We start from the raw sequence: 20,329 nt of genomic DNA on the forward strand, positions 1-20,329 counted from the left end.
TTATGTCTGCAGCTTTTTGCTGCCCTGCCAGAAACAGCCTGTCACACAGCAAGAATTTTATGTTGGCCCCCTGATTTGAAATGATTACAATTTCCAAAACAGTTTCTGAAGTTAACAAATGAGATCATTAACATTTTGTACAAAATGAATTGTTATGAGATGGTTTTGTGCTTTGGTTCTATGCTAAATTCCCAGCTAAATGTCATGAGAATATTGTCATTTCTGACATTCTTTATTTCAGAGTATATGATTTGCATGTGTCTAAATTGTTCATAATGGTGCACATTTCTTCTGTAATCTTTTAATAATAATTCCTTAGATGTTAAAATCATGTTGAGTTTTTTTTTGTTTGTTTGTTTTTTTGTGTGAGGAGGACCAGCCTTGAGCTAACATCTGCCAATCCTCCTCTTTTTGCTGAGGAAGACTGGCCCTGGGCTAACATCCATGCCTATCTTCCTCTACTTTTTATATGGGAAGCCGCCACAGCATGGCTTAACAAGCAGTGCATCATTGTGCGCCCAGGATCCAAAACGGCAAACCCTGGGCCGCCACAATGGGGTGCGCGCACCCAACCGTTTGCGCCACCTGGCCAGCCCCAATCATGTTGAGTTTTTTAATCATATATAGATTTATACATTAATGATCTTCTAAAAGTTCTATAATGTATTTTCCTCAAAATCTCTTGATATGCAATGTATAAACACAAAATTATAATATCTCTATCTAGTTCTACAAATTTTTCATTAATTCTTTACTCCAGCCCCCTCCAGTGTTTCTGTCTCAGATAATGAGGGTTAAAAAAACAGTAATAAGGGTAATGAACATTGTGAAGGTCACGTCTATAGCTCAGGCCAACTAGGAGAGTGAGATTTAATCATAAGAGTACAGAATGCTTCTCCTTCCCCCACATCTTACACCACACCAACAAGGGTCTGGTATAACAACAACAGATTGTAGCTCAAACAGCTGTAAGACACAGACACTATCTAAGGAGGAGTCTTATGAAAACCAAAGACAACAGGTGAGAAGAAACAAGGACGCTAGCAGCATTTGAAGCCCCTGACACGCAAAGCAACAACAAACATTAAAACAGCCCACGTCTAAGTCATACTAACATAAAATCTTACTCTAAAGGTCTGTTAGGGCCAGCCCTGGTGGCCTAGTGGTTAAGTTTGGTGTGCTCTTCTTCAGCAGCCCAGTTTCAGTTCCCGGGCGCAGACCCACACCATCCATCTGTCAGTGGCCATGCTGTGGCGGCTGCTCACACACAAGATAGAGGAAGATTGGCAACAGATGTTAGCTCAAGGCAAATCTTCCTCAGCAAAAAAAGAATATATTAGAAAAATAAAAATAAAGGTCTGTTAACTTCAATTCCTTCTACCAATATGTCATGCATGCCTGGCTTTCAGAAAAAAGTACAAGGCATCTTAAAAGGAAGGAAAAACAGACTCTGAGGAGTCAAAGCAAGCATTAGAACCAACCTCAGATAAGGCACATATTTGGAATTATCTGACAGGGAATTTGAAATAACTGTGATTAATATGTTGCAGTTTTTGATGGAAAAATAGATGATATGGGAGAACAGATCGACAGTGTGAGTGAAGAGTCGAAAACTCTAAGAAAGGGTCAAAGGGAAATGTTAGCAATCAAAAACACTGTTGTTGAGCTTATCAGTACACTGGAAACAGCTAAGGTAAGAATCAGTGAGGTTGACCACATGTCAATAAAAACTTCCAAAACCTAATTGCATGAGAAAAACATTTAAAACAATAGAACAGAACATCCAAGAACTGTAGAGTAATTTTTGAAGGTGAAACAAACACACAAATAAAGAGAACAGATTAGAGGTTACCAGAGGGGAAGGGGGCTGGGGGTGGGCAAAAGGGGTAAAGGGGCACATATGTATGGTGACAGATGAAAATTAGACTACTGGTGGTGAGCATGATGCAGTCTATATAGAAATTGACCAATTATACAATGTTATAAACCATTATGATCTCAATAAAATAATTGAGGGGAAAAAAAAGAATACCAGAAGGAGAAGAAAGAGAGAACAGAACAGAAGAATATTTGAAGTAATAATGACCAAGAATTTCCAAAATTAGTGGCAGACTTCAAAGAACAGGTGCTGGAAGCTCAGAGGACACCGATCAGGATAATCCTAAAAAATCTACACTGAGGCGTAAAATGTTCAAACTGCACCAAACAAAAGACAAAGAAAATTTTGAAATCATCAAGAAAGGAATGAGGAAAAACATTTTAGCTACAGAGGAACAAGGGTAAGAATTATATCAGACTGCACATTAGAAATCATGTAAACAAGGAGAAAGTAGTGAAATATTTAAAATGTTGACAGAAAAAAAATTACCAATATAGAATTCTATAATGGACGAAAACGCCCTTCAAAAGTGATGGATAAATACCCTCCTTGTAAACAAAAATTGAGGATATTCACTGTTGGCAGCCTGCCCTGCAAGAAGTGTTAGAAGATTTTCTTCAGTGAGAAGGAAAATGATTTATGTCAGAAGCACCAATCTCCATAAAGAAAGGAGCAGTGTCTGAGAAGGAATAAATGAAGGCAAAATAAAATCTTTTATTTTCCTTATTCTTAATTGACCTAAGAGATATCTTTGTTTAAAGTAATAGTAGGAATAATGTATTGGGCCACTTTAGCATATGGATCAGTGCAATGAATGATAGTGATGCCGTAGGTATGGGAGGGAAGAATTGAGAATTACAATGATGGGACTATGTGACAGGCACACAGGAGCCAAAGGGAAGAGCTCTTGATGGCTGAAACTTAAACAATTTGAATAACAAAATAAATAAAACAGTATTGGATTATAAACTAAAGGTAAAATAAATTTCCATGAGTTTATATTGCTACATACAAATGATTGAATAAACAAAGAAGTGGGGGAGAAGAGACAGATCTCCTGTGTAGAAGATTTCCAAACAATCGATGGAGAGTCTCTTCCCTCAAGGTGGAGCATATCTCTCATTCCTTAAGTGCGGACTGCACACAGTGACTTCTTTCCAAAGACTACAATATGGAAAAGAAGAAAAAGGAAGTGACTTTACAGTGTAGAAACATGACAAATATTGCCTTAGCCAGGCTGATCAAGGTCAAAATCAACAGTGGTAAACTATGTTGATAGTATGTATCCTTGATATGATGTGAGAAAAATGGCACTTTACCTCTGTGTTGTCTTCCTTTCAAAAACCCCTAATCCCAGTCTAACCACTAGAAAAACATTAGACACATCCCAATCAAGGGAAATTCTACAAAATACCTGATGAGTACTCCTCAAAACTGTCAAGGTCATCAAAAACAAGAAAAGTCTGAGAAACTGTCACAGCCAAGAAAAGCCTAAGGAGACAAGACAACTAAATGTAATGTATATCCTGGATGGGATCCTGGGACAGAAAAAAGACGTTAGGTAAAACCATGGATATCCGAATAAAGTGTGGACTTTCGGTAATAACAACATATCAATATTTGTTCATTGGTTATACAAATGTACCATCCCAATGTAAGATATTAATAATAGGGAAACTGGGTTGCAGGGTGTATAGGAACTCCTTGTAATATCTTTGTATTTTTTCTGTAAATATACACTGTCTTAAATGTTTATTAAAAATCAAATAAACGAGTTTTCAAGCCATGAAAAGACATAGAAAAACACTTTAAATGCATACTACTAAAAGAAAGAAGCCAATCTAAAAAGGCTACATATGTACAGTTCCAACTATATGACATTCTGGGAAAGGCAAAACTGGAGACAGTAAAAAGATCAGTGACTGCCAGGGGTTGCGGGGAAAGGTGAACAGGTGGAGGACAGAGGATTTTTAAGGCGGTGAAAATACTCTGTATGATACTCTAATGGTGGATAGATGTCATTATACATTTATCCAAAGTTATGGAATAGACAGCACCAAGAGTGAACCCTAAGGTAAACTGTGGACTTTGGCTGATTATGATGTGTCAGTGTAGGTTCATCAGTTGTAACAATGGGCCGTTCTCATGGGGATGTTGATCATGGGGGAGGCTACGCATGTGTAGGGGCAGTGGGTATACGGGAAATCTCTGTACCTTGCTCTCAATTTTGCTGTGAAACTAAAACTGCTCTAAAAAATAAAATCTTAAAAAATTAAATAAAAATTAAAAATTCAGTTCCTTCATTACTCTAACCACATTGCAAGAGCTGAATAACCATATGTGGGTAATGGCTACCTCACTGGACAATTCAGATAAAGAATATCAAGTCTATTGGCCTGTACTGCCCTGGTTCTGTATTTTTGTCCAATCAGCCCTGCCAAATGCCTGACAGAGTACGTGATCAGAATATGTGATCATTATGTATTAAATTCACACATTTCGCTTTGTTTAGCAAATCCTCAAAATTATTAGTATTTTAAACATAAATTGAGGGCAATTTCAAAAACAGAAAAGCAGAATACCACTCCACGTTCCTCTGGCAGGAAGGGTGAAAGTGGTCTTTGTTTTGCAGGCTCTTCCTATGCGCCAACTGCCTTCACGGTCTGTCTGTTGTTTTAGGTAAACTGGCCAGACACCCTTCTGCATGAGTGAATAATAAGAAACATATTTCCATGTATTAAATATTATAATCTTGGGACCATACTGGAATCCTAGGGGATCCAGGAATCCCCTGAAATTGCAGGTAAATTACAGGCTCTTGGGTTTATGGCTGTGGATTTATATATGTGAGTGGTGAGTGTTGTTTTTTCCCGTGAAGAGTACATATGTATTCTCAAGAGAGAATCCATAGTTTTCATAAGTTTTTCAAAGAAATCTGAGACCCAAAGGAATGTTGAATCACCGACCTATAAAGCAGAGATATTTTATTAGGATGCAAGATATCCAACTACTTACAGCTTGAAAGAATAATTGTTTAAATAACTGAAGACTCATTTCCTAGATGTCCAAGGCAATTTTTGGTACTTCGTTTATGTAACTACTATGTTGAAACATAGAGAATGAAATGGTCATGAGATAGAGGCGAATATTTGAATGAAAGATGAATAAACTACCTCCACGAGAGTCCATTGTAAATGCTCATTATATGAAAAGGATTCCATGTATTTTGTACATGGAAATGCTCAGAAAATATTTCTTTCGTTAATGAAGGAAAAGCTTCACCTGTAGAGTGGTTGCACAGCATTTTGGAAGTTATGGCTTATTTACCAAATGAAACTGCCTCTCTAATTCATGTGTTTGCAAACAAGAGATGATAAACTTTTGGTAATTTTATTTTTTTTGAGGACCAACCTGAGCTAACGTCCAATGCCAATCTGCCTCTTTTTTTCTGAGAAATACTGGCCCTGGGCTAACATCCGTGCCTATCTTCCTCTACTTTGTATGGGACGCCACCACAGCATGGCTTAACAAGCGGTGCGTCAGTGCGTGCCCAGGATCCGAACCGGCGAACCCTGGGCCGCCGCAGCGGACCTCGTGCACCTGACCACTTGTGCCACCGGGCCAGCCCCCTTGGTAATTTTAATAACAAGCTACAGTTCCTATGTAAATTTTATTCATCATTTTATTGAGGCAACTCTAAACTGGCTCATAGTCTGACAGTCGTTTTAATGCCCCATGACTTCTAGAACTCAGTAATGAATTATCTTTGATTATCCCAGCTGTCAATGACTTTGGCACTGGATCCCAGCCTGGAATCACATGGAAACAGTGCCTTAATCATTTTGCATCACTCTTTTTAAAAATTATACAAGATTATTCAGATTCTTAATTTTAAAACTATGAAAACTGTTTAAACCATTTTTGTACCAAAGGAATGGAACAGAATATTGTATTATTCTACAATTATTAAAATATTGCCTTTTTAATTATTATGCACAAAGAATGTTAGAAATTATCTCAGCAATACAGCATCACAGTGACCTGTGTCAAAAGAAAACAATAATTGAAGTTTAGTAAGAGAGTTCTCTTCTATTTACCTTTATACTTGTATATTCTTTTAATTTCTCCTGAAAATACAAATTCTGTCATTTAGAGTGTTATGGATTTCCTTTAGGTTTGAATTGGAAAATTATGAAATTGAAGGACTTTCTAGATGTCTTGTCAAAAACGTTGATATAAAGATATACTTAACTATAACCCAACTCGGTTGACATTGAGACTCGACTGAAATCTAGAGTTCCATAATAGTGACACGTCTGCAATAAGAGGGATCCTGACAGATATTTAGCTTCTGCCTTTATCATAGTGTCTGTTAAAAACAATTAGGAAAATTCGATTTTGGTTATGATAAAAATGATCCCTGTGTAAGGAGTTATTCCAGCTGTGAAATGATGAGTTGGATCTGCTGACATGGGTTCCTCACGGTAGGGCATGTGCCCGCTCATATGAATGTGGTTCATACAGCTCAACTTGCGGAGCAGTGGCTGAGAGCAGGAAACAGGACGCCCCAATCAAAGACAAGCAGCTGCAGAGCAGACCATTTTAGCTGGAAAAGGCCAATTATTTGCACATAACCCCTCATTTTGTCTTAACTGCATCCTTGACTGGAGGTAGCAAGAAGAGGAAAGTGGTAATGGGAAGGAGTGACATAAATTGGCAGCATATAACAGGGTGGAGAACCTGAAACTCCTTGGAGAGATGGGCGGGCCCCATGTGGCATTATGTTATTGACCCGCCAAGTCAATGGCAAAGCCAAGACCAGAACCCAGCTCCCAAGCTTCTCAGTCTTGATCTTTTCTCCAATTTATCAGTCACCGAACTATCCTTAGTCTTTCTGCCTTTTTTTTTTTTTAACTATCATTTTTTGCTAAGAAATTCATGGAAAAGAGTGAACTGACTTTTGGTGAACTGCTACTCTAGGTTAGGGACAACATTATATGCTTTCGTGGAGCTATACTTAACTCTCATGGCAATCCTTTGTGAACTATGAGATAGATATTATTGTCCTCATTTAACATATGAAAAAAAATTGAGATTCACTGAAGCCAGGAATGCTGTAGTTAAGGTGCTATAGGGATGATCTCCAGCTCTGATTAATTGCCGGCTTATCAGGTTCTTGATGGTGATTAGTAGTGATTACTTAAGCTTAAAATGAGCAAAGATGGAGGATGTTTATTCTAGAGGCTAATATAACTATATCTAAAATCAGTGTGGCTCCCTCAAGAATTATCCCAACAGCATAGCTTAGGATATTATGACTTCTTTGAGGCAAAGAAAGAGGGTTTTTTGAGTCACCTTTCATTAAGGGTCTCTGGCCTTATAGTAATTATTATCAACTCACTAATATTTACTTATTGTCTTTTGTGTGTAACAGCATCTTACCTAGATTTATAATGATTACTAGCAATTACTTAAGCTTAAATCTGAGTAAACACAGGGGACGTTGTCTCCAGAGGTAAATATAGCTTTATTGTTAGTCGAATTTGGCACAGAGACCTAAAATTCTATCTATAACAATGCATAAAGCCTTAGGCATATTTTCTGGATGTGCATATTTTAAAGTCTAGAAAATTAGTCTTACAGCCTTCTATAACTAGAATTTTCTGAGTTTCTAGTTTATTTTATTTTTTCATTCCCCAAGGAGATTTCATTTTTTTTAAATTTATTCACTCAAGAAGTGTTAATTGAACACTGACTATGCAATAGACGCTCTTGGCATCTGAGGTTCATTTGTGAACAAAACAAGGATCCATTTTCTCATGGTTTTTACATTCTATTAAAATTCACAGATCTCTGAAGGAAGGAACTTGAGAAATCAATGAAACATTTGCAGCGTTTTTTTCCTAATGGGAATCGGAGGGTCTGTAATATCAGTGCCATGGGTTAGGGCATCAGAATTCTCCGAGGAGCCCTCACTACATGCCTGGGCCTGTTTTGATTTCTAGGACTTGACTCTAAGAACCAAGTGGGGCAAAGCAGTCTGGACTTTTACCCATGGCAATGTCTACACAGTTTTTAACCTTAGATTGTGAAGATGTTCAAGGGATGTCTTAAGAATAACTGAATACACTAAGTGATTTGTCAGTATCACACAGAAATAAATAAGAGATTTGAGAAGACTCCACAGTTCTTGATCATTTTCCTTCTACATAATTTCCTGTGAGAAGATAGAGAGACAATGTATTGTGCCGAACTCAGGCCATCAAAGAAGTCTTCTCAGAGAGAAAATGGGGACGCACCATCTTAGTGGAAAATAATAATGGTAATTTTTAGAAAGTCATTCAGAAAGGAAAACATTTCTTGTGAGTCACATTTGGATTTTAATTACTGCAGGATTGACAAAACAGATTTCCTTAAGATTTATAAAGAAGTGTTAGAAATGCAGAGATGTGTAAACGTCTGCCTTTCTCAACCCAATTTGCCAAAATAAACTTGTTTGTTTAGTAAGCAGTGTATTCACATCCAATTTTTTTTGAAATCTGATCTGAAGGGTTTTCTCCTTTCTCTGAAGCCAGGCATCTGCAAAGGCAAAATCTTTAACCAGTTTCTCAGGTACTAGTATACTTGTTCAAGCAAGCATTTTATAAAGATAAAGCAAAAGACAAATGTTGGTGTATTGACGAGACCTGATGTTTGCTGCTTATGCTTCATGATGGTGATTTTTGCCTGTGTGGGTCCATATTATGTGACATTTAACACCAGACGGGCAAATATTCTGTAAAGTAAAGTAAAGCACTACCTTCCAATAGCTTAAGAACAGACTGTGTGACTGACCTCAGAGGTCTTTTCCCTCTTGAATGTGAGTGGGTACATGATTTTTCTGTAAATTTAAGTGAACTCCGCTAATGTCCATATTGAAAATCTTATTTTATTTGAATCGATTTGCCTGAGGTTTGAGGAAGTTTACGTCTTATTCCTTACCCTTGTGTTCTTTCATTAACAATATCTTTTTTTCCACATCTTTGTTGTCCTTTAAAAAAGAATATTTTTATTAAGTTTTTATGTGTCTGATTTTTAAAAATATTTCTTCTATTTTTAATTAAAAAAGGGATTATTTTAGCTCATTGCTCTTTTAATCATTAATTTTAAATTTATGTGTGTGTGTTTTTTATATATATCTGTTTCACATAGTAAAAGATTTGGCAAAGCCTTTGTGGAACTAGCCGGTAGTTGTATTGACATTTATTAAGTATTTACCATGTTGCAGGCATTTGCTTTCTTGACAAGACAAATTTATTGACAAGACACTAAAACATTTTTAGGGCAAGGACAGCAGAGACTTTAGATTGTACTAAAACCAGAAGCTGGAATTGCTTTCCCTTTTTAATGTTTTCCTCTTTGAGCTGTTTCATTCTAGCTCCTTTGGGTTGTTTTATTTTATTTTGATGGACAGACTTGATTTACTTCTTACTAATACAACATTACAATTCACATCTTCTCTCTTTAACTAATGTCAATGGTTCAGTTTCAAATTTCTAGGAGTCTTGGGCCATCTGTCCTCCAGAGACAAAATCCACTCTGGATCTGTGGCCCCAATTGTAGGGTCACAGCTTTAATAATCCTTCCCATAGAGTGACATTCTCAAAGAAAGTGTCATTGTGAACTCAGCCAACACTTCGAAACGTCATGCTGGGAGACTGATACATGTTCTCTGAGTCAATCATTTCAACAACATTCAGTTAGGAAGGTAAATCAGAAAGTTTTATCCATTTTGCCAAGATGACACAACTGATTGACAGATCCATGACTTAAATTCAACCTGTTTTCTTCTGAGCCAAATCAAACCCTTGGAGCCCCTATAAAACAGATATAATGGGGGAAAAATATCACCTATAGATGAAAACAATTTCCAAAACAAAGCCATTTAACATATAGCTACTCATTATGAAGGATATCATTCTTGTTTATCAGAGCCTGTACTGACACTTATAAATTATTTCTTTGTGTTTCTGGTGAATATTCTAAGAAAACCAATAAACATGTTATTACTAGGGAAGAAAATTGCTAAACTTCTATTTCAAGGAAAAAGATTAAAATGATGATATATTCAATTAGGGATTCAGTTTAACTTTTCCCTTATCCAGGGCATCAGATTTGATGGAATGGTTTGTGGATAAAGAGCTCTACAAAACACGGTGGTAGCTGTGGTTTGTAGTACTGGGAGTTAGTGATAAGTGCATGTTCTTGCAAAATGGTGTATTTCCACACATTAGGGAATGCCTACAGTCTATTCATAAACATACCCTGAGTAGCTGAGCAAAGTATGAGGTGAGTTTAGTGTTAATATTAGAAAGGTTGGCCTTAGGGAAAAAGGCATTTCCACATGTCCGTGTGAATCTTTAATTAATGGCATAAATCTCTCTTCTCCTCATATGATCTCAGTACCCTGCTCTGAATCACCCAATACACACTATACATGACATGATTATGCAAATATAAAAGAGGATAAAAATAAAGAAAGAAAAGGAAATTCCGTATGAAACAAATTGATCCTGCACCCTCCTCGTTATATTACTCTCATTGACTCAGCAGGAAAAATTAGGCTACGTGGTGACAGCAGACGATGCGACGACAGACTCTGTGAGCAGAAGAATATTATGATCAGAGCTATGATTAGGAGTCTATAGCATAGTCCCTGGATCATAAGAGGGGCTCAGTAATGACAGTGCATTTATAGCTATGGTAAAATATTATGTTAATATTACTGTATGGAATTTATTAATTATATGTCTCATTTAATATTAGTCACAAAATTGTGAGTTTTCTCTCTATGTAAGAATGGTCATAGGATGATGGGTCATGAAAGATAAATGTATTACTCTAAAATTTCAAGAATAGTATAGTCTTTAGCAAAATTAAATGGCTTAAGAATTAGATCTTGAAGCCGCAGATAAGTTAGATCAAATTTATTAGGGCAGGCACGTGTCTTAGTGTTTAAATTTATACTTAGTGCTTGCAGAAGCATTCTGGCATATTGAGTTCTCAATTTTTCAGGAGTCAGCTGATTTTGTATGAAAATAATCAATTACAGATGCAAGATACGAAAATGCAGATGCATTAAAAAATGAACACTGGAAATTCTGGGCTGGCAACAAAAAATCATTTGAAATGATTTTTTTCCATCAGCTTGGTCTGGAGTTAAGAAAATTGGCCTTTCCAAACACTTTACAACCACAGTGATACTTTGTTTTCATCAGAAGCCCTACAGGGATGATTCAAATTTTCAGATTACAGATAAATAATTACATTTTATAAATAAACATAACGTGTATTCTCACACTGACCTCCACTGAGAATATGATCTCTTCAGAATAAATTATATGAAACCACTGATATCTGCCAAGAAAAACCTGCTGTATTGTAGAGGTGCTGTGCCACAGTGTGAGAAGTACCACTCACCAATATTGCTGGGACTTCCCTGAGGTCCCCAGGGTACCAAGTGCTGTAATACACTCTCCCAGGTATAACCGAAAAAAATCTGAAATTATTATTCACACTAAATTATGAATGGGCCTGTATTTATCTTCTAAACATAGAATATTTAAAAAATAATAAGGAGCCAGCCCAGTGGCATAGTGGTTAAGTTTGCACACTCTGCTTCGGTGGCCTGGGTTCATGGGTTCAGATCCTAGGTGCAGACCTACACCACTCATCAAGCCACGCTATGGCGGTGTCCCACATACAAAATAGAGGAAAATTGTCGCAGATGTTAGCTCGGGGCCAGTGTTTCTCAAAGCAAAAAGAGGAGGATTGGCAACAGACGATAGCTCAGGGACAATCTTCCCCATAAAGAAAAAAAAAAAAATCGAGTGAGGAAGGTGAGAAGTGAGTAAAAGTATAGATGAAATGAGTGGGAGAATGATGAAGGCTGTCAAAGCTGGGTGAGAGTTCATGGGTGTATTTTGTGTACTTTGTATATGGTTGAAACTTTTCACTAAAAAAATACAAAATGAAAAGTGGAAAAAAAGATATATAAGAGCTTCAATAGCAGATTGGGATCAAATCCTCAATTAGTTAATGACAAGCTCTGTGTCTTTGGGTAAATTGTAATCTCTGACTCTCAATGTCTTCCACTATTAAATTTAGATATCACTCCTTCAAAAAGTGTTGCTGTAAGAATAAATAGATTATGTATGTAAATCCTAAAGACAGATCTGAGTCAATACTTGCTTCTATGTTGCCTTTAAGAGATTTATAAAATAGCTTATCTACTCCAGATACCTTTCTACCATGTGCCAGAAAAATATACACACTAATGTGTGATGAACACAAAGTACGTGGGGCCCCTAGTGTTGGCAATACACAATCTATATGACTGTATATATCAGTAATAAGTACCTGACATAAAACGAGCTAAAACCATAGCTGTCACAATAACTCCCAGTCACCAAAGCTGTGGAACAATGGTAGGAAGCTGTGGTCTTGGAACTGCAGACCAGCCAGCACATGGGAGAGAGCCATGTGCTATATCCCCAAAGCCCGACCTGGACCTGATTAAATTTCAGCTTTTCTACTTACAAACATACTTCAGTTAAACCATATTTGCTAATCAGGAAATGAAAAAAAAATTACGTTTTCTGACAATTTTCCCCATTTTACTTCAGCTGCTGAGAAACCATGAAGTGGGTTCCTAGTGGGTCTCAAACTACTTCCTAACTTCTCCCAAGAGGACTGTGAGCTCCTGACTGGTCTCCTCCCTCTTCAGTCTTTAGTTCTGCTTTTATCTCTAATTGTCATTTCACATTGTGTTTGCGTTGTAAGCTGCTTCATATCATTTGATTTAGAGAAAATGGGATTTAAATCTAAAATAAATACCTTCATAAATACACCCTACATTTGAAATGGAATACGGATGAAGCTTCACATTTCCAAAATTATTGAAGAGTGAAACATCTTGTGAATTCTGAACTGGCATGGAGGTGGGAATGGTAGTGAGGTACTAAGATGTAGCGTTAGTTCGTTACGGCTGCCATCACAGCCCTAACTGAGCGGCTTACACGACAGAAATTTACTGTCGCACAGGTCTGGAGGCTAGAAATCCAAGATCAGAGTTTCAACACGGCCATGCTCCCTCCGAAGGCTCTAGGGAAGTATCTGTTCCAGGCCTCTCGCCCCTAGTTTCTGTTGGTTCCTCGGTTTGTGGTAGCATAACTACGGTCTTCACATGGTCTCCTCCCTCCCTACCACACCATGTGAGTCTGTGTCCAATTCCCCTCCTTATAGGACACCAGTCATATTGGAGAAGGGACCCACCCTACTCCAGTAAGACCTCATCTTAACTGAACTAATTACATCTGCAAAGATCTTAATTCCAAATAAGATCAATTCTGAGATACTGGAAGTTAAGACTTCAACATATTAATTTTGGGAGGACACAATTCAACCCATTAAAGATACAACAACATGCATTCCATATTTCCCCTAGAATTAGGATTCTAGTACCATGTGTATTTGGAATTCAAGGATACTACAAGTGTTGTCCATTTATTTTTTTAAATAAAACTCTACTTTTATATCTCTGTTTCAAAACTATACCAAGTAAAGGCACAAATTTAATGTTAATGAAAAAATTTAGACATGGAACATAAGTTTTTATTTTGATGTTTTTTCGTTTCATTGACCCTAAGTTTCATTTAGAAAGTCATTCATTTAACGAGCTATTTTTCTCAGCATAAATCCAGATAAAATAATTTAACTTTACAAAAACAATTTTAATTTTATTAATTTTTTAGTGTAAGTTAACCACTTCCTATGGAAAATAAATGAATACAGATGATTAATTCACTGTTTCACATCTTACTACTACGTCTTTAGTAAGGTTTAAACATTTAAGGTTTAAATATTATGGGAGAATTTCTCCATATCCTCCATCAACACGACATGGTATTGTTGATTATCTTGTTCTGACAGTCATTGATAAAGATTACAATTACATATAAGAATTTTGTAGCAAATAAACTAAAAATGTGTTTTTTAACACATAATTTTGCTCTGGAAAATTAAAGTTGTTTACAATGCATGTAACATGTTTTTAATTTAGTCAAACAAAACATAGGAAAATTTTGATATAAAAATCTATTATGTGACAAGCAATTTACATATATTATCTAACTTAATCCCAATGATAACCCCGTGAAAAAGCCATTATTATTATTCCAAATTGACAGATAAGAAGCACAAAGAAGAAAAAGCAAGTAACTGTGCCAAGTCACAGGAACAGCAAGTGAGAGGATCCGGCTCCCAAGTCTGCGCTCCTAACGGAGCCCACCTGACCCTGCAGGTTAGACAGGTAAAGTCATGCACGAGTCCATGCAGACCAGACAAAAACATTTTTGGAGAGGCGGAAGTTTCTATTCTTCATGGCACAGAGGGACCTATATTCAATAAATTATTTTTTAATAACCGAAAGATAAATTATTTAAGGAAAAAATTTACCTAAAATCCTTTCATCTTATCCAAATTATTTAAATTAGTCTCAAACTAGAATAATATTAAGTGACTAATGGGATGGGGCTCAAAAGCTTGTTTGATCTAAAGCATTTACACAGACACTGACATCTGAAAATACCCACTCCCTTCCCCCCATCCCACAGATAATGGGTGAGGAGCTTGGACCTCAGAGACACAGAATGGAGAAGAGAAGTCTTGTGCGCTCCCAGAGTGCTCCACAGTGATTGGAATGCATCTCCCTGGGTAGGCCAGTTGAGGGCCACCTTTCTAACCTTATTTGAAAGGTGATGTAATAAGAAGCAGAGTCAAAGAGGAGAAGGCTGATAAGGCAACGCTCTGCAAGGAGTGAGCTGAACTGTCACTGGAGACTAAATATATATTTTTCCTGTTAAGGAAGAGATTATTTAGTCCAATATTAAATAAAATCACTAGAAATAATGATGAGCATAATTGCATGCTATAGAATAAGAGTAAAAATAAGCACATACTTTATATAACCATGTATAAGATTCTTTTATATTAAACTGAAATAATATAAGATTATTAGACTTTCTACTGCTTTTACTAATGCTGATTTCATATCGTACCCTGGATCTTCCAGGTCTTTCGTTGCCATAGCTGTCACTAGCACTGGAACTTCTCCACTAATTATAAAGAAATCTCAGTCTTGTATCTAAAATAGCTCAAAGAGGTTCTCCACAGTGAATTTATACTGACCAATCAGCTACAGCACAGCTTCATGCAGAGCTGGAACTTAGGAGAGTTTTCTTCAAAAATTCCTTTAGGGTTGTCTGAACTACGCCTTTGCAGCTCAGCAGATTTTGAAGTGACAACAGAGGCTAACTTTTAGCAGGAAAAGAGCATCTAAACAGATTCCTTTCCAATAGTGTACAGAAATCATTAATTCAATTTCTTCCTCTCATATCAAGTACACCCTTTCATCATTGCCCAAGATTTGGTTGTGTCATCATGTATTGTACACTCATGTAATATTTATTGTAAATAATAACAATGGTCATGATTATTATATTATCTCTAATATTCTTTATAAAACCTCCTTCAATAGAGACAGTGTAATACACGTGTGCCTGTTAAATCTAATCTAATTAACATTTGAAGCTCTCCCAGCACTTATGCATTTTCCAGGGATGGTGTAATAAAAGTGCTTCAACTATAGCTGTAGCACCTTCAATGGACTATTTGCTAGTTACAATAAATAGTTAGAAGTATTCTCTCCTTGAGGAAATGTATGGTAGCTGATGTATGTGGATTAGTTAAGAAGATTCTTCAGGCATCTCTGCCCTTATACGAATCTCACAAGGTGGTCTTAGCAGCCTGTAACCTCAGACTGTACTTCTCCGTTCAGGGCTTAGATTTGGCCCTGTGTCCTTGCAACTAAGAGAAGATTCTGTTGCTTGAGCAGATCATTAAATAAGCCTAACCAACCATTAAATATTGTTGCATCTTCCTCAAGAGAATCATCTCTGTAAGATACTTCTCAGAGCACTTACAAGACAGACAACTGAAAATTTATCAAGGTTACAATAAAATGTGGTATAACTGTTGAGTTTGTGCATGTGTTTGCGCAAAAGCATTCTTCCAAAAAATGTTTCTATGAGCAGCAGAATTCAAGCTAAGAATTGAATTTCATTAAAACAGGCCACCTATTCAATGGAGTTGTAGGGATAAAAACTTATGAAGATCAATTAACAACAATCTTAAGAAGCCACCGAATTTTAACAAAAAACCAATAATGGCGAAGCTAAAATTGACTTATGTCATTTCACAATACTAGCAATAATAACATACTGAAGACTTATTATGAGCCAGACACTGTTCTGAGCACTTCATTTATACCACTGCATTAATTCTCGGAACAAAAGCATGAAGCAGTTACTGTTTTATTCCCATTCTTCAAATTGAGCAAACACATAAACACAAACATAAATATATTATTGCCATTGTAATCATTGAATAAATATGAATTTATTTTATGATTTTTATGTGACATTTCAAAATGGTTCCTACATTATCTTTAGTCTCTGTCATAATTATACATTTAATGATAAGGTAATAATTGCTTGCACTGATGTTCCATTTCAATATCATTGTGCACTTCTGTTACTTCCAGGGTTTATTTTCTTCTTTTTAAATAATGGATAATGAATCAAGGAGTATCTTTGTGAATTAAAATTTTGTCTTTTTTGATATAAACTTAGAAACACAAGCACCCCAACAATCTCAAGATGGCATGTAGCTATAAGCTCAGAATACATAAATGCCTTTACGACTATTGCTACACATTACCAGATTGATTTTTAAAAGTTTAAACCAATTTACAATTTCTAAATCTATCTCAATACTTTCATTTTACTACATCTAGCAAATTAGCATTATCATTATAACATTGTCTAGTGTTCACAGTATAAACACGGTGCCTCAAGGTTGATTAAATATGCATTTTATCGATTACTCAAAAGGGTGAATATTTCTTCCATTTGTTTTTAGTATTTGCTTCTCTTCTTATGTTAACCTCTTTGCATTCATTTAATTTTTAAAAATTCAGCACCAAATGTAGGAAAGTACATTAGGGATTTTCTTTTCATTTACATGCAAGAGTAAAAGAAAAAAGAGATTTCATTTGACATTTCCATTCACAAAGATGTTATATCTGTTAAGATAATGACATACGATGACATGACATTTAATAGATAACTGACAGTTGGAGAATAAAACTTGACCATGTTTAGAGTTTAGAGTTTGCTTAAACTCCCTTATTGACTAGGCTTAAAATGGCTAAAGGGCAAAATAAAAATGAAAAGAAAAAGTATTTTTTGAAAAAGCATCTGAAAGCCCAAGTCACAAAAGTAAACAAATTACATGGCCCTTCAAATGGCATTTGAAAAGAAAGATTATAATTCCTCTGAAGTCTAGAATGCCAATAATACAGACGCCAGTTTAAAGTATAGTTGGTTACAATGTCTACATGAAAACATAACTCAAAAGACAAGCAAACAAGATGGGAACAACTATAGAGAGAGAAAGGGATGATGACATGAGAATGATGAAAAGGAGATCCTGAGTTTCTAAGGAAATAATAAACCACATATTTAAATTTCCCAAATATTTTCCACAGTAGGCATGGCTAAATGATCAGATACTGTAAAGGAATTGGTAAATAGAAAAAATCTAAGGAAGGAGCTTTCCTTAGGTTTAGTTAATCTACAATATATTTTAACTTGGCCATATTTAAACATCTTTCCCTCTCTAGCTTGTGATGTAAGGCACAAGGTAAGAGCTGAAACAATATTCTGGAAGAATGGGAAATCTTCCCTAGGGATTATGTTTCCCATCTGGCAAAGATAATAATTCCTGGGCCCGGCCCCATGCCAAGCGGTTAAAGTTCCGCACTCTTTGCTTCAGTGGCCTGGGTTCGTGGGTTCAGATCCCCGGCGCAGACATACTCCACTCACCAGCCATGCTGTGGCGGCATCCCATGTACAAAATAAAGGAATATTGCCACAGATGTTAGCTCAGGGCCAATCTTCCTCAAGCAAACAAAGAGGAGGATCGGCAATGGATGTTAGCTCAGGGCAAAACTTCCTCAGGAAAAAAAAAAGAAAAGAAAAGAATTCCTGCAAGATTAATTCTTCCATTGATACTGGCACATGTTCCTTAGGACCGTGGGACAGTGTTTTGTCATCAAGATATTTCTTCTGTCTGTACGTCTGTCGGATTAGTACCTTTATTGAAGTGATTTACAACTGCAAAATACAAGTATGCCTATGAGTACATGAATTTCCTGGGATTTTTGGTTTGGGATGATTTCTGAGGCAGAACAGACAATAGTGAGATGGAGATTCAATTCTCCAGGTTTTCAGAGTACTAAGGTCAGACAGGACCAAGTTGAAATCCCAACTCCACCACTCTTGGTTCTGATTCTCCGGAAACTGCTTTAATTTTTCTGAGCTTTATATTTTTGTCATATTGAAAATGGGTATAAAATACTGCATTAGATCTTAGGAAAGATTTAAATGAGACTACTTGTAGAAATGTAATACAGACCTTGGTCCCTGGGAGTAAAAGAACCCCTCACTTATAATGCCTCCTCCTCTTTCATCTGCATTTATAAAGATGGTAATGGTGGTGCTGGTTGGTGGTGCTGGAGCAGGCCTGGTGTGTTTTCTGAGGGCAGTTGAGGCCTGTGACTGAGAAGCTGGAGCACCTAGAAGTCCTCTACTCAGTGTGAGACTCATAGTACCTTGGGAAATACACAGACAGTGCAGATCTGTCCTCTCTTCACAGACGAAGAAGGCAAGGCCCAGGGAGGAGCAGGGACTTGCCAAGGTTACGCAGAGATTGTGTTAGAGCAGTGCCTAATGTCCAGCTCTTCTGATTCTCTAGATGTGCGTGCATACCCTTGAAAATCCTGCTTCTCCGCGTATGCATGTGGTACTTCAGGCGATCCATATGTTAGTGTACCAGATATTTTATTTAGGTTCATTAATCCCGGATAAATATATAAATTTCAATCCATTGTGACAAGGAAATCCCCCTGTATTTGGCTGGCTTCTCAATGCTCCTGCAGTATCGAGTGACGAAATGAAAGAAGACTGTCTGATCCCTGAAATTCCACAAGCAGGAGAAGAAGCTGATGAATGTCCTCAGCTGCAAACATGTGCTACCCTTTAAGATCAAGGGAGAGTAACTCTGAGGGTAGAGAGGGAGGAAATTTCACCCCAGAGGCTGCAGCCCTGGACACAGAGGGGGAAGCCATGGATGTTGAGGGTGTAGCCTCAAAGCACAGAGGATTATTCCTATGCTTCAAATCCTAATGGAGTTTGTCCAGTTGGATTTCAAAATTTTAGGGGATCAGTGACTACTTTCTTGCTTCCATTTTCTCTCTCTTGGAGTGGGAATGTTATACTGTTATCCTATACCTGTCCCATCACTGTAATTTGGAAGCATATAACATAACTGTTTTTCTCTTTCACAGGTTCACAAATGGAGATAAATTTTGCCCCAGAGTGAATCAGACCCAGAGTCTCACCATGCCTGATTTAGATTATTTAAGTAATGATTTGGGGAGTTTTGAGGGCATAGTATTTAGGTAAGATTTTTGACTTTAAGTTGATTTCATAATGAGTTGAGATTTGGGGGGATCTTGGGAGAGGGTGAATACATTTTGCTTATGGGCTGGACATGAATCTTTGTGGACTGGAGAGTGGATTATTGTAGGATGAATAGTGATCTCTGAAAATTTCTACATCCTAATCTCTGGAAATTGTGAAAGTTAACTTATATGGAAAAAGGATATTTGAAAATATGAATAAATAAAGTGTTTTGGGATGAGGAGATTACTCTGGATTATCTGTATCATCTCTAAATGTAGTCATAAGTGTTCTTATAAGAGGAAGCCAGAGGGAAACTTGACTACAGAAGAGGTGAAGGTGATGTGAAGATGGAAGACAAGAGAGATGCAAAGATGCTATGCTGCTGCCCTTGAAAATTGGGGAAGGAGCCACGGGTTAAGGAATGCAAGGCATGCAGCTGTAGAAGTTGGAAAAGGATAGGAAACAGATCTTTCCCTGAGAGCCCCGGAGGAAGGGTGGTCCTGCTGATACCTTGAGTTCAAACCCAGTGAAACCCACTTCAGACTTCTGACCTCATATACTGTGGGAGAAAAAATTTGTTGTTGTAAGTGACTAACTTTGTGGTAATTTGTTATAGCAGCAATAGCAAACTAGTACATTTTCTGTTCCTGTATTCCAATACTGTAACAAATATGGGAATTCAGTTATTGCTATCAAGGAAGTTGAAAATTGTTTGAAGAGATAATACATTTAATGTATGTGTAATTAAACAGTACGAGAGAAGGCCAAAACTTTGCAGAGACAGTAAGTGACACAGTTAAGATTTAAGGATGGTGACATTGATGAT

This window comes from Diceros bicornis, chromosome 7 (assembly GCF_020826845.1).
Source record: "Diceros bicornis minor isolate mBicDic1 chromosome 7, mDicBic1.mat.cur, whole genome shotgun sequence".
NCBI classification, from domain to species: Eukaryota; Metazoa; Chordata; class Mammalia; order Perissodactyla; family Rhinocerotidae; genus Diceros; species Diceros bicornis.